General features: G+C 42.7%; 1 non-coding gene and 2 pseudogenes across 1 annotated transcript; all 3 read right to left on the minus strand.

Moving 5' to 3' along the window:
* Nucleotides 1-4,618: 4,618 nt before the first annotated feature.
* LOC116269312 lies at nucleotides 4,619-4,730 on the minus strand. The gene has a single exon (XR_004176791.1). It is a non-coding gene; the product is annotated as a small nucleolar RNA SNORA77 (small nucleolar RNA).
* A 6,119-nt stretch (nucleotides 4,731-10,849) lies between these two features.
* Nucleotides 10,850-12,555, minus strand: LOC101013505 (annotated as a pseudogene).
* On the minus strand, nucleotides 11,482-12,205 carry LOC110740995 (annotated as a pseudogene).
* Nucleotides 12,556-13,177: the final 622 nt, after the last annotated feature.

The raw sequence follows: 13,177 nt of genomic DNA on the forward strand, positions 1-13,177 counted from the left end.
TAAATATCAAAGTGACACTCTTGGCAATAGCCAAACCAAGGAGTAAAACATGTCTATCAAACTGAACCTAAGCTAACAGCATGTGATACCATAATTATATGAGGAGTGCTTCCTAAATCCTGGTTTCTTAGAGAAGTAAGTGAAGAACGTACCCAGTGCTTTCATTTTGCTGAGTCACCATGTTGAAAGAGAGAACCATCAACTACTTACTGAATGAATCACTTTTATTTTTCTTCCAAGTAATTCACTCTTCTTTAAGAACTGGCAGGCATGAAGCTACCAGGACTTGTGCTATCTGTCTTGTCAACAGTAATACTCACCCAGGGATTACAGAAATGCTCTGAATAATAACATAGATTAGACACAATCTAAATTCTCATAGTAGGAAAGAGTTACAGGAGTTACAGTACATCTACACCAAGAAATTTCAAAAGAATTGTATGCCCATGAAAGAAAATGTAGATAGGCAGGTCTTAGTAAAAGTAATGTACACCTACCTCTTTAAAGTGTTCTAGGATCATAACCAAAAAGATTATGTAATTCAGACAAATGGGCCTTCTGAGAGGTATATCCATTCTTGGTCTGACAAGGGATCAGGACAAGACAGGCATAGTGATCTCAAGTTCCACTTGGCCTGTGGACAATGACTGATTGAGTTGGACTTTTGAGGTACAAAATCCAGACTAATTTATGGGAACCAAAATGAAGTTGCACTTGAACTGTTTTATATCTTCTGTGGCACTTTAATGAAAACCATGCACTGAAGAGCCCATTGCCTAAACCATCCCGTTCACAGGCATTCTATGGTGCTGCTCTACTCCTTTGAAATCCCCAACATTCTTTGCTTCAGCCAAAAAATGTAGTGGCACTGACTGCAGAGGGCAGCATTTTAAATGTACTTATGTCCAAAAGGTAGATGCAAATGCTCCAAACCCCCCTTTCCCTTTGTTAGCATGGATTAGGTCAGTAGGCAGCCTTGTATTGAGGAGGAAGGTATAAGAGGAGTTAGTCTGTTTGGGGGTGGGTCTGGTGGGTCTGGAGTTGGGAAAAGAATAACAGTGGTAGTCTTGGTCTGGCCAGAATGTGCTGTAAAAAGTTCTCTATGCCCTGATAAGAGAAGGAGGAAGTTCTCTGTAAGGTCCTCTGAGCTGGCCACACCATGGCCAAGCCATCGTGACATTCCCCTGGCCTTGTGATAATGTACTTTGTGATATTCCCCATCCTTGTGAATGTACTTTGTAACATTCCTCCCCGCCCTTGTGACAATACACCCTCCCTGCCCTTGAGAATGTACTTTGTAACATCCATCCCCTGCCCTCAAATAATTGCTCCTGACTCCACCGCCTATCCCAAACCTATAAGAACCAGTGATAATCCCACCACCCTTCGCTGACTCCTTTCTCAGACTCAGCCCCCCGGCACCCAAGTTAATAAACAGCCCTGTTGCTCACACTAAGCCTGCTCAGGTGGTCTCTTATACGGACGCTAGTAACATTCTCCTTCCCTGAAGAGCAGAAGGAGAGAACTTATCAGCATTCAGGAATGCTATGAGAGAAGATGTGGCACTCCAAAGGCAGGAAACCATTTCAAAGAAATGTACTCAGAGTTGGGCGGTCAATAAGGATTGCTCTCAAAGGAAAAAGATGGTGTCACAATTCTGCCAAAGGCTGCTCCGAAAAAATCGTTTACCCTTATAAAAATAAAGCGGCCAGGTGTGGTGGCTCACGCGTGTAATCGCAGCACTTTGGTGGGCGGATCACGAGGTTAGGAGATCAAGACCATCCTGGCCAACATGGTGAAACCCTGTCTTTACTAAAAATACAAGAAATTAGCCGGGTGTGGTGGTGCACGCCTGTAGTCCCAGATACTCAGGAAGCTGAGGCAGGGGAATTGCTTGAATCCAGGAGGCGGAGATTGCAGTGAGCCGAGATCGCACCACTGCACTCCAGCCTGGAGACAGAGCAGGACTCTGTCTCAAAATAATAATAATAATAACAATAATAATAATAATGGCTTATGTTCTCCCTATCCCTCTAAATCTTGGAACATAGATAATTTAATGGCACTGGGAGTTGCAGTGTTAGGGGGAGTGATAGAGCTATCAAACCCAAGGAGTTAGCTTTCCATTTCCCAGGAGCTGAAGAGGGCTGGGTAGAATCAGCCCTGCTTTTTACCATTCTCTTCATTGACATCTATTCTGCCCCTGTTCACTTCAGGATCACAAAGGCTTTCCTGCTCTCTTAGAGTCTGACATCGAAACCCCAGCAGAGGCAATGTGGAGGGGTATGTGATGGGTGAGCATCTTTAAAATTACAGAAAGGGGTTCCCCCATCTTGAGAACACTTTTCAATCTATCCTCCTTTGGGAAAATTAAGATATTCTAAACTTTAAGAAAATGCTGCCAACTTTAATAGGAAAAAAAGACTAAATTATTTGGAATTTATGGGAATGCAATCCAGTTATGATGGTAAATAGCTTTTTTTTTTTTTTTTTTGAGATGAAGTCCCACTCTTTTCGCCCAGGCTGGAGTGCAATGGAGCGCTATTGGCTCACTGCAACATCCACCTCCCGGGTTCAAGCGATTCCACTGCCTCAGCCTCCTGAGTAGCTGGGATTACAGGCATGTGCCACCATGCCCAGCTAATTTTGTATTTTTAGTAGAGACGTGGGGGAGGGGTTTCACCATGTTGGCCAGGCTGGTCTCAAACTCCTGGCCTCAGGCGATCCATCCACCTCGGCCTCTCAAAGTGCTGGGATTACTATTTACCCGGCCCAGTAAATAGTTTTAAAAGTCTCTTTTATTTAACCTAACAAGGGGCTAAGATTGCCTAACTTAAGTTTCAGTTGTTTTTATTTCCCCTGCTTACCTTCTCATAATAGTTCGAGTGGAGAAATCATAAAATCATAAGTTTAGACCTAAAAAAGGCCTCAGAGATAATTTCTTCCCCTTCATTTTATAGATAAGAAATCTCAGACCTGACATGGTAGCTCACACCTATAATCTCAATGCTTTGGGAGGCCAAGATAAAAGAATCATTTAAGCCCAGGAGTTGGAGACCAGACTGGGCAACACAGTAAGATGCCCCATCTCTAAAAATTAAAAAAAAAAAAAAGAAAGAAATTTGCCAGGCACAGTCGTGTGCACCTATAGTCCCAGTTAACTTAGGAGGCTGAGTCAGGAGAATCCCTTGAGCCTGGGAGTTCAAGGTTGCAATAACCTATGATCTTGCCACTGCACTGCAGCCTAGGTGACAGTGAGACCCTGTCTCAGAAAAAAAGAAAAGAAATCTCAGAAAGGATAAATAGCTACATGTAGGAAGTCAAAAAGTTGCAGGAGAAACATTAAGTATAGATAATTCATAAAATAAAAATCAGATCCATGAAATCCTGAGTTTGTTGTAGAAAATGTCATTACACTTAACCGTATTTTCTCTGCAGATCTGAATATGTGTTTGTTGTCTCTATTTTTGTTGGTTAAAGAATGGATCAAGGTTTTCCAAAATTGTTTTTTGTTGCCACAGTGGAAATCTACAAAAATGGGTAATAGGCTATTTTGGGACCATTGTTCAGAAGTGCATTTATCTTAGAAATGGTTACCATGGAGATGAGCACACGTTGTATGACTCTACAGCTTGCAAGTTAGAGTCATCTATGCTACTAAGACATAAATAGCTATATACACACACAGATGCACAAGAGCTCATGCACACATGCACAATAAAGTTATGTTGTTCCTCTTTTTGTAAAATAATAATAAAATTCCATGTAGTGCTGACCTTTGGTGGTGGAAGGGTCTGCAAATTGTAGACATTTTAAAATGTAATATTGTATGATGATATAAAAACCACTTTTTAAAAACATCATAAAGTAGTCTGAATCAAGTTTAAAGAGTAACAACATACTTAACAAGTAAAATAAATAATGAGAACATGTTTCTTAGACATCACTGCTTCTTAAAGTAGAAATATAAAAATCAAAAGGTAAAAAACAAACTCAGAATATATTACAAGAAGTTCTTGAGTTATTTTTCCCAAAGCACTCAATTGGGCATAGGTATTTACCTAATTTCTCTCTCCCTCTCTAGCTAGTTAGGTACCCTTCCTTCCTTCCTTCCTTCCTTCCTTCCTTCCTTCCTTCCTTCCTTCCTTCCTTCCTTCCTTCCTTTCTTTCTCTTTCTTCCTTCCTTCTTTCTTTCTCTTTCTTCCTTCCTTCTTTCTTTCTCTTTCTTCTTTCCTTTTTCCTTCTCTTTCATTTGTTCATTTGTTCCCCTTTTTTGTTTTTTTATTGAAACGGGGTCTCACTCTGTCGCCCAGGCTGGAGTGCAGTGGTGCGATCTCCGCTCACTGCAACCTCTCTGCCTCCCGGGTTCAAGCAATTCTTCTGCCTCAGCCTCCCAAGTAGCTGGGACTATAGGCGCCCGCCACCACGCCCGATTGTTTTTGTATTTTTAGTAGAGACAGGGTTTCACTGTGTTAGCCAGGATAGTCTCGATCTCCTGACCTCGTGATCCACCCACCTTGGCCTCCCAAAGCGCTGGGATTACAGGCGTGAGCCACCGCGCCTGGCCTTGTTTCCCTTTTTTGCTTGGATTTTTCTTTTTCTTCAGGAATGTTTTCCCCTCTGTGTCCCCAGGCAGCTACATCACCCTAGAGAGGCCAAAATGGTCACAGCACCCTGGAATGCTCACTGGCAGACAGAAAAAGCACCCGCTGGATGCTGAGTGAGTCTGCAAAAAAATAAATGTTTTCACATGTGTAAATTCCCAAGAGACTAGCTACTTTCAGTGATAACTTGCAGAGATCACAAAGGCATATATTCTGATAAAGTTAATTTGCTTTAATATTTTTACCTTTTTCTTTACATTTTATGATGGATGTTTTCAAATTTTCAAACGAAAAATGAAAGGATAGTAAAATTAAGCCCCTTCCCATGTACCCATCACCCAGCTTCAATACTTATCAACATATGGCTAATTCTGTCTGGTTTACAACCCTCCTTCCCCCATCGTTTTAAATCAAATGCAAAACATTGTAATAACAACTCTTTTGAATAACTGAACTCGTCAATAAGAAACCTTTTTTCCTCCACAATTTGGAGTTTTTTTCTATTTTCCCTGGAAACTTCAAAGGCTTCATTGTGTATAGGGTGCAATGCGGGGTACTAAATTCAGTAGTGTAAGTAATAATAACTAGAATAATAATAATAACAATAACGCTTTCTCCATCATGCAAGTGATTAAATACACCAATGATTTAGCCACATTTAGCTTTGAAGCTACATGCCGTCATTCATCTATTTCTTGTGTGAAAAGCAATCTTTTCTCATGCACCAGAGTTAATTTTTTCAAGACTAATTACTGCAAATGTATTTAAGCATATCTTTAAAGTAAGCCATGTACTTTGACTTGTTTTATAGAATCACAAGAATAAACAAAATAAATAAAATAAATAAAATAAATGTTTTCTGCTTTTTTTAAGACAGCGATTTTAATACATCTGATTAGTAAACAAACACCTTATAATAGCTAAAGAGTACACAAAAAGTACAACTATAAAACAACTAGTCATTTTTTACGATCTTTTCATTAAAAATAGCCATGTATGGGCTGGGTGTGTTGGCTCACACCTGTAATCCCAGAGCTTTGGGAGGCTGAGGTGGGCAGATCACTTGAGGCCAGGAGTTCGAGACCATCCTGGCCAACATGATGAAACCCTGCCCTGTCAGTAATAAAAATACAAAAATTAGCCACGTGTGGTGGCACACGCCTGTAATCCCAGCTACTCAGGAGCTCAGGAAGCTGAGACGGGAGAATTGCTTGAACCTGGGAGGCAGAAGTTTCAGTGAGCCAAGACTGCACCTCTGCACTCCAGCCTGGGTGACAGAGTGAGACTCTGCCTCAAAAAAAAAAAAAAAAGTCATGTATGATTTCTCAGTATATGCTGCCATTTTCAAACTTAAGCATCATTAGTTTTAGAGAGAAAATCACAAAATACAAAACCTAGGTCAGCAAAAAAGCTGATTATATAACCTTTATTTGTTTTCATTTTAGTACTCTTATCACACTGCCTTCTAGAATTTCAGTACTGAATAACTTGTGAAATTTTTCCCCTAAATTTGTCCATCTAATATGGCTTATTTTCAAATGAAATATTATTTATCAATGTATTAATAAGTAGATCCAAGCCTTTAAAAATAAATATAAAGTTTTAAAATCTTAATCTTTTAAATCTGTCTTGGGAAGTAAAAGATTTTTAATGTAGAATGAGAGACCCCTCAGAAATCAGAAAAAATATCTTTTCACTCTACGTAGCCTCATCTAGATTAATTAATATGTCTTTAAATAACCATTGTTTGAAAAGAGCTGGCGTTTCACCTTTATGTATAGCTCTAGTGCTTCTAGCATTTAACTATTCATCATTATGAAATATCTACATAAATACTTTCAGGAAAATATACAGTTTTTTAGGAATATTTCCAGTAAAAAAGTTACAGGGGACTCCTGACTCAATTGAAAAAGAAAGGATTGAAGATTAAAATAGACATGTCATATTGCATTGGACCAGTTGATTTTCCTAAAGAATACTGACACCACAATAAATTTTGAGGGAAAGTGCTATAGCTTTCTAATTCATCAATTAAAAATCCAGAAATAGGGATGCTTTCCTTAATCAACTGGATCAGTTGATGTTTAATCCAAACATTTTCTCAGCTTCTTGGATATTATTCTGTTGTTGTCTCTACCAGTACATAAGACAGTGCATTCAATAACTTTATTACACACCATATCCTTTTAGTCGACATAAAAGTACTTCTTTTAAACTTCAAGATACATTCCCTATTATTTTGAATATCCTAGGATTTTATTAATTTAGTTCACGTTATCCATATTATTCTTGATTCTTTAAAACAATTTGATCATATTTCTTCCCAGCTTTTTATTATTTTAAATTAAGTCATATATGTTTTATATAAATAAGTATTATTAATAATTAATAGCATTTTAAAGGAGGAGGATAGATTCCTAGAAGAAGGTAGGGAGGTCAACATTATCTGAAAATGACACTCTGGAAGTGAATTTTCCGTCATGGACAGTCTAGTACTTTCCGGACACAACCTCCAGCTGCCTCTAGTTATACGCCATCATATCTTTTCAAGCTCTTTAATTTGGCAGCTCTTCTACCACCCTATTTAAGTCGTTCTATGAAAAATCATCAGCTGATCTCATTGTATCATGTCAATTTAACTTGTCTTCATTCTCTGTATTCTGACTTCTCTGTAACTTTTTACACCACTGAACAACTTTTCTTTTTCTTTCTTTCTTTTTTTTTTTGAAATTCTGTTTACTTTTGAATACATGGTTCAGGCTTTCACTGGTTTCTATAACTTCTCTTTATTTATTTATTTATTTCATGTTTCATTTCTTTTCAAAACTCCAAATTTTGTTCCCTAAACTATCGTCCCTTCCTGGGCTTTCTGTAAACTGGCTCCTTTGAGAAGTTCATATCTTCTCATTCAGCCATCACCTTTATGTGAATGACCTCAACTCAACTCAGATATCCTGGCTTCATCACTCATTCATCCATCCATGAAATATTTATTGAATGCTTACAATGTGGCAAGCACTAAATAGATAAGTTGGGCTCCTCAGCACCCTGGAAAAACACAGCTCATAGTCCTTTTAACACTAGTGTCCAAATTTCCCTAGCTAGAAATTGTCAAGTCATTTTTGATGACCCTCTTTCTTTAATCCCTAAATAAATTTTTAAAAATAAGTTCTCATTTATTTTATTAAAAATTGGCTTTTGGTTGGACATGGTGACTGATGCCTGTAATCCCAGCATTTTGGAAGCCTGAGGCAGGAGGATCACTTGAGGCTAGGAGTTAGAGATTAGCAAGGGGAAACACTGTGAGACTTTGTCTGTGAAAAAATTTTAAAAATTGTATTATTTAAAAGTACTTTATAGGTCATCATTCTTATGGGCTTCAACATGATTCAAGTTGTCAAATCCCTTGTACCTTCATTACTATCTTAGTTTCCTGATTGGTCCTCTGACTTATTTTCTTCAGCTAGTATAATGTTTTTTATCATGTTATTCTTAATGCTTATAAAACACTAAAAGCCCAAAAATCTCCACCTGGTTTTTGAAGCTTACATAATCTAGATCCACCATGCTGCGTAAATTTTATTCCCAACATACACCCTTCTTAAAGCTCAGATGTTTCCCCACAAACACGTATTACTTTTAACTTCTATTATTTGCTAATACCTGTGACTCTTTTTTTCTGGGTTGATTTTTTTCCTCTTCCAAATGGAATTGTAAACATCTGAATGCCAAAATCTAGTTTTAATTGTTGAATTGTATCAATTCTAAAATGCACATTTCTTGCATTATTAACTTCCTGAAAATGAGGGTGTATCTTTTAATCAATGTCTTAAACATTTTAATACAGTTCAATTGGTAATATTTATTTATTTATGTTTTTCGTGGTACATAAAATAATAGTGTCCATAATCAATGGCATTTTAAATTCAATGAAATGCCTTTTTTTTTTTTTTGCACCTTGATAGTCTTTAATGGAGTATTTAGCTCTTTGCAGACACTCCAAAAAAGTTTGTTGGTTGATTGTATGGTTTTGAAGCATAAGTGGCTGCCATAAAGATAACCTGCATGTCTAGCATATACCTAATTTCAAAATTAAATTTTAAAATGGTTTGTTTTCTGAAGTGAAGTAGAAAAATAATTAGATAATTATTGATGGCAGCAGTGGCCCATCTGGAGCAACAGCTGTGAAGATGCTGGCTGCAGGAGGGATAGGGGGTGGTGGCTGGTGTTGTGTGTTCTGCGGAGCAGCATAAGCCAGGAACAGGTATGAGACCTGCCCTCTATTGAGTTGGCAGGGCAGGAGCCCTGCACTCCCAGGCACAGTTGCAGCTGCACAGCTGTGGCTCTGAACCCAGAAAGGGTTCTTACAACCTCAGAAGTGCCTGCTGTCTGGCCTCCCACTGTCTGGCCTCTGCCTGCTCCTGGTGCCCACTCTAGTGCAAGCCTGGGTGCTGTCACAACCCAGCCAGGTGTGCACGTGTTCAGGTCAGTGCTGACATGCCGGCTCCCTACCACCTCAGCTCTCTTGGGACTTTGGGCACTGACAATAATGGGAGGGCGGTCGGGGGTGCTGAGGGAAGCTTGGCGTGGGCCTGCAGGCACCATTGGGCAATAACAGCCTGGGCACTGTGGATAGCATGTTGATGGCGGGAGACAGACAGGTTCCTGTGTGGAAAAGGGCAGGTTCCTGGTGAAACTCCACCTTCAAGCCAGGGACCCCTTGAAGCATGAGGGCTGGGCTGTCAGTTTCAGGTAGAGTCTGCACCCTGGAGCGACAACTTATGATGCCGTTTCTGGTCCCACCCATGGCTGCCCATGGACCAATCAGCATGCACTTCCTCCCTTCTGAAGTTCATAAAAACCCCAGGACTCAGCCAGACTCTCAGAGACAGGATGACCTGTCTGCGCAAAGGAGCTACCCACTCTGGGTCTCATCTCTGCAGAGGGCTGCAGATTCAATGGGACAACCTGGCTGCAGAAAGGAGTTACCCACTTCAGGTGTCCTGAGAGCTTAATGTTGCTCAATAAAGCACCTCTTCGCCTTGCTCACTCTTCAATTGTCCATGTACCTCATTCTTCCTGGACGCAGGACAAGAACTCAGGACCTACCAAATGGTGGGACTGAAAGAGCTGTAACACAAACAGGGAAGAAACACTACACGCCCCTGCCACTGCCTGCTCGCCAAGTTGTGGGTGACAAGAAGGCGAGAAGATTTGCCACCATTTGGGGTGTTCAGACCTAGGGGCTCCCCAAACCAGGGCTGTGACACCCTCTTTGGGGCTCTGCAGTTTTTGGCATCTTCAAGCTTCTGGGCACCACTGCATTCCCTTCATACTAAGGTGCCCACAGTGAGAACTGCTTGTGATGCATCTGATCCAGCCGCAGGCTTGCATGAAGCCAGAATCTGTGCTGGCATCTGGAGCTGACTACCCTGCTGCAGCAACCGATGTGCCTGACTGTGCACAGTGGCCCAACCCCCTGCTTGCTCATGGACGCATGCCTCACTGCTGTGTGCCTGGCTCCAGTCTCTTCCGAGGCATGGGATCCAGTCTGGTAGTGCAAGCTGAGCGCAGTCTGCCAGGTCAAGTGGGCAGAATGAGTCCAGCAGGCCAGAGAAAAACTTGGGCAAAGGCATCACCAGCCACAGAGGTTTACAGCTGGAAGAGCGACACCCTAAGGATCCTGTGACAGTATGTGGAGACTGCTTTTTAAAAATACCATATATCACAATGAATAGAATTCTAAATTTCTTAGAAATTTAGAATTCTATTCATTGTGATATATGGAATTTTTAAAAAGTAGAAATAGAGAGCATCCCATGCTCTATTTCACTGAGCTTGAAAAATATCTCACTGGTTTTGGGAAATGTGAGATTCTTAAATATTAGCACAAACATACAAGGAATTGATATTTGAAAGGAAATGCAGAAAGTCTCTATATCTCAACTGGACATGGTGGCTCATGCCTGTAATCCCACCACTTTGGGAGGCTGAGGCAGGTGGATCACAAGGTCAGGAGTTCAAGACCAGCCTGGTCAGCATGGTGAAACCCCGTCTCTACTAAAACTACAAAAAATTAGCCAGGCGTGGTGGTGCGTGCCTGTAGTCCCAGCTACTCAGGAGGCTGAGGCAGGAGAATCTCTTGAACCCAGGAGGCAGAGGCTGCAGTGAGCCGAGATCACACCATTGCACTCCAGCCTGAGCAACAGAGCGAGACTCCATCTCAAAAAAAAAAAAAAAAAAAGGAAGTTTTTATATCTCTGTTTGTATTACTATATATATTTCGCAGAGCTAGCTGAGGTTTTATTTTGGAAAAAAAAAAAAGCTATTGAATTGTAGCTGGAGGCACGGGCTAGGGGAGTCCTCAGGTAGTAAACTCCCCCCTCGGCGGATGGGCTGAGGGCTAAGACTGAGGCTCAGGTGGGTCTCCCATTCCCTGTGCTGCCCTTCACAGCAGGCTCCCTCACGGGCTCTGGTGCAGCCACAGGAGGGGCAGGCTGGGAGGGGCTGCCCTGGCTATTCACTTGGATAGGACCTCAGAGGACTTGGACACCAGCTTCCCATCACAGGTCTCGATCTTCTTCACAACCACGGCCCTAGTGTAGCTGGTGCAGCTGAAGGAGCTGGAGCCTGTGCCAGAGCCAAAGCTGGAGCCTAGGTCATAGCTAAGGCCGGGACTTGTGAGACCCCCATAGGCCGAGCTCAGACCACCTGCATAGCTGCTGGTGGTCTCTGTATGGATGCTCATGTTCCGCATCCCAGACTCCAGCCGGCTCTCCTCGCCCTCCAGCAGCTTCCTGTAGGTGGCGATCTCCATGTCCAGGGCCAGCTTGGCATTCATCAGCTCCTGGTACTCACGCAGCTGCCGCACCATGTCTTGCTTGGCCCGCTGCAGTGCGGCCTACAGCTGGGACAGCTTGGCGTTGGCATCCTTAATGGCCAACTCCCCGCGCTGCTCGGCATCTGCAATGGCGGCCTCCAGGGAAGCCCTCTGGCCTTTGAGACTCTCAATCTCAGCCTGGAGCTGGCTGATGTTCCGGTTCATCTCGGAGATCTCAGCCTTTGTACGCCTCAGGTCATCCAGTGTCTGCAGCTCCTCATACTCGATCTGGTACCGGCTGCGGTTGGTTATCTGGTACTGTGCCTTGACCTCAGCGATGATGCTGTCCATGTCCAGGGAGCTGCTGTTGTCCATGGACAGCACCACAGACGTGTCTGAGATCTGGGACTGCAGCTCTGGGATCTCCTCTTCATACAGCTGCCTGAGGAAGTTGATTTCTTCAGTCAGCCCTTCCAGGCGAGACTCCAGCTCTACCTTGTTTATGTAAGCTTCATCCACATCCTTCTTGATGAGGACAAATTCATTCTCCATCTCTCTACACTTATTGGTCTCATCCTCATACTTGTTCTTGAAGTCCTCCACCAGCCCCTGAATGTTGCCAAGTTCTGCCTCCAGCTTCAGCTTCTCCTGGTCCACAGTCTCCAGCTGCCGCCTAAGGTTGTTGATGTAGCTCTGGAACATGTTGTCCATGTTGCTCTGAGCTGTCTTCTGCTGCTGCAGGAGGCTCCACTTGGTCTCCAGCATCTTGTTCTGCTACTCCAGGAACCATACCTTATCTATGAAGGAGGCAAACTTGTTGTTGAGGGTCTTGATCTGTTCCTTCTTCTGGGTGTGCACTGCCTGGATGCTGGGGTCCACCTCCAGGTTAAGGGGGCTCAGCAGGCTCTGGTTGACAGTGACAGTGGTGATGCCTCCCATGCCACTGGCCCCACCATAGCCTCTGCCCAGGCCACCCCTGAAGCTGCTGCTGCCCACTCGGGAGCTCAAGGAGCTGATGCAGGCACCAGGCCCACTCGTGTAGGAATGGCTGCTGAAGGCCAGGGGACCAGAGGTGGACACCTTGTAGGACTTCTGGGTCACCCTGATGGACATGGTGGAGGCAGGAGTGGAGGCAGGCAGGCAGGCTGAACCAGGCGAAGTTCCCAGAAGGAGTGGAGAAGCTGCTTCTTGATTGACTTCTTATATTATCAATATAATATAAATAACTAAGGCTGCACTTGGTGGCTCACGCCTATAATCCCAGCACTTTGGGAGGCTGAGGCGGGTGGATCACCTGAGGCCAGGAGTTGGAGACCAGCCTGACCAACATGGTGAAACCCTATCTCTACTAAAAATACAAAAAATTAGCCGGGCATGGTGGTGCTTGCCTGTAGTCCCAGCTACTTGGGAGGCTGAGGTGGGAGAATCACTTGAACCTGGGAGGTGGAGGTTGCAGTGGGCCAAGATTGTGCCGCTACACTCCAGTCTGTGCGCCAGAGCAAGACTCCATCTCTCTCTCTCTCTCTCTCTCTCTCTCTCTCCACACACACACACACACGCACACACATATATACAAAATCACACATATATAACCAAAAAATGTTGTGTAATCAAAATACTCTAATAACAAATTTATACATAAGGAATTACATTCATGAAGAAAGTTTACATTCAAACTTGTTTTAATTGAAATTTTTAAAAAGTCTTCTAAAGGATCACACAGGAAGCAGGTGCCATAATCATGAGAGGAATT

Source organism: Papio anubis, chromosome 10 (assembly GCF_008728515.1).
Source record: "Papio anubis isolate 15944 chromosome 10, Panubis1.0, whole genome shotgun sequence".
In the NCBI taxonomy this organism is placed as follows: Eukaryota; Metazoa; Chordata; class Mammalia; order Primates; family Cercopithecidae; genus Papio; species Papio anubis.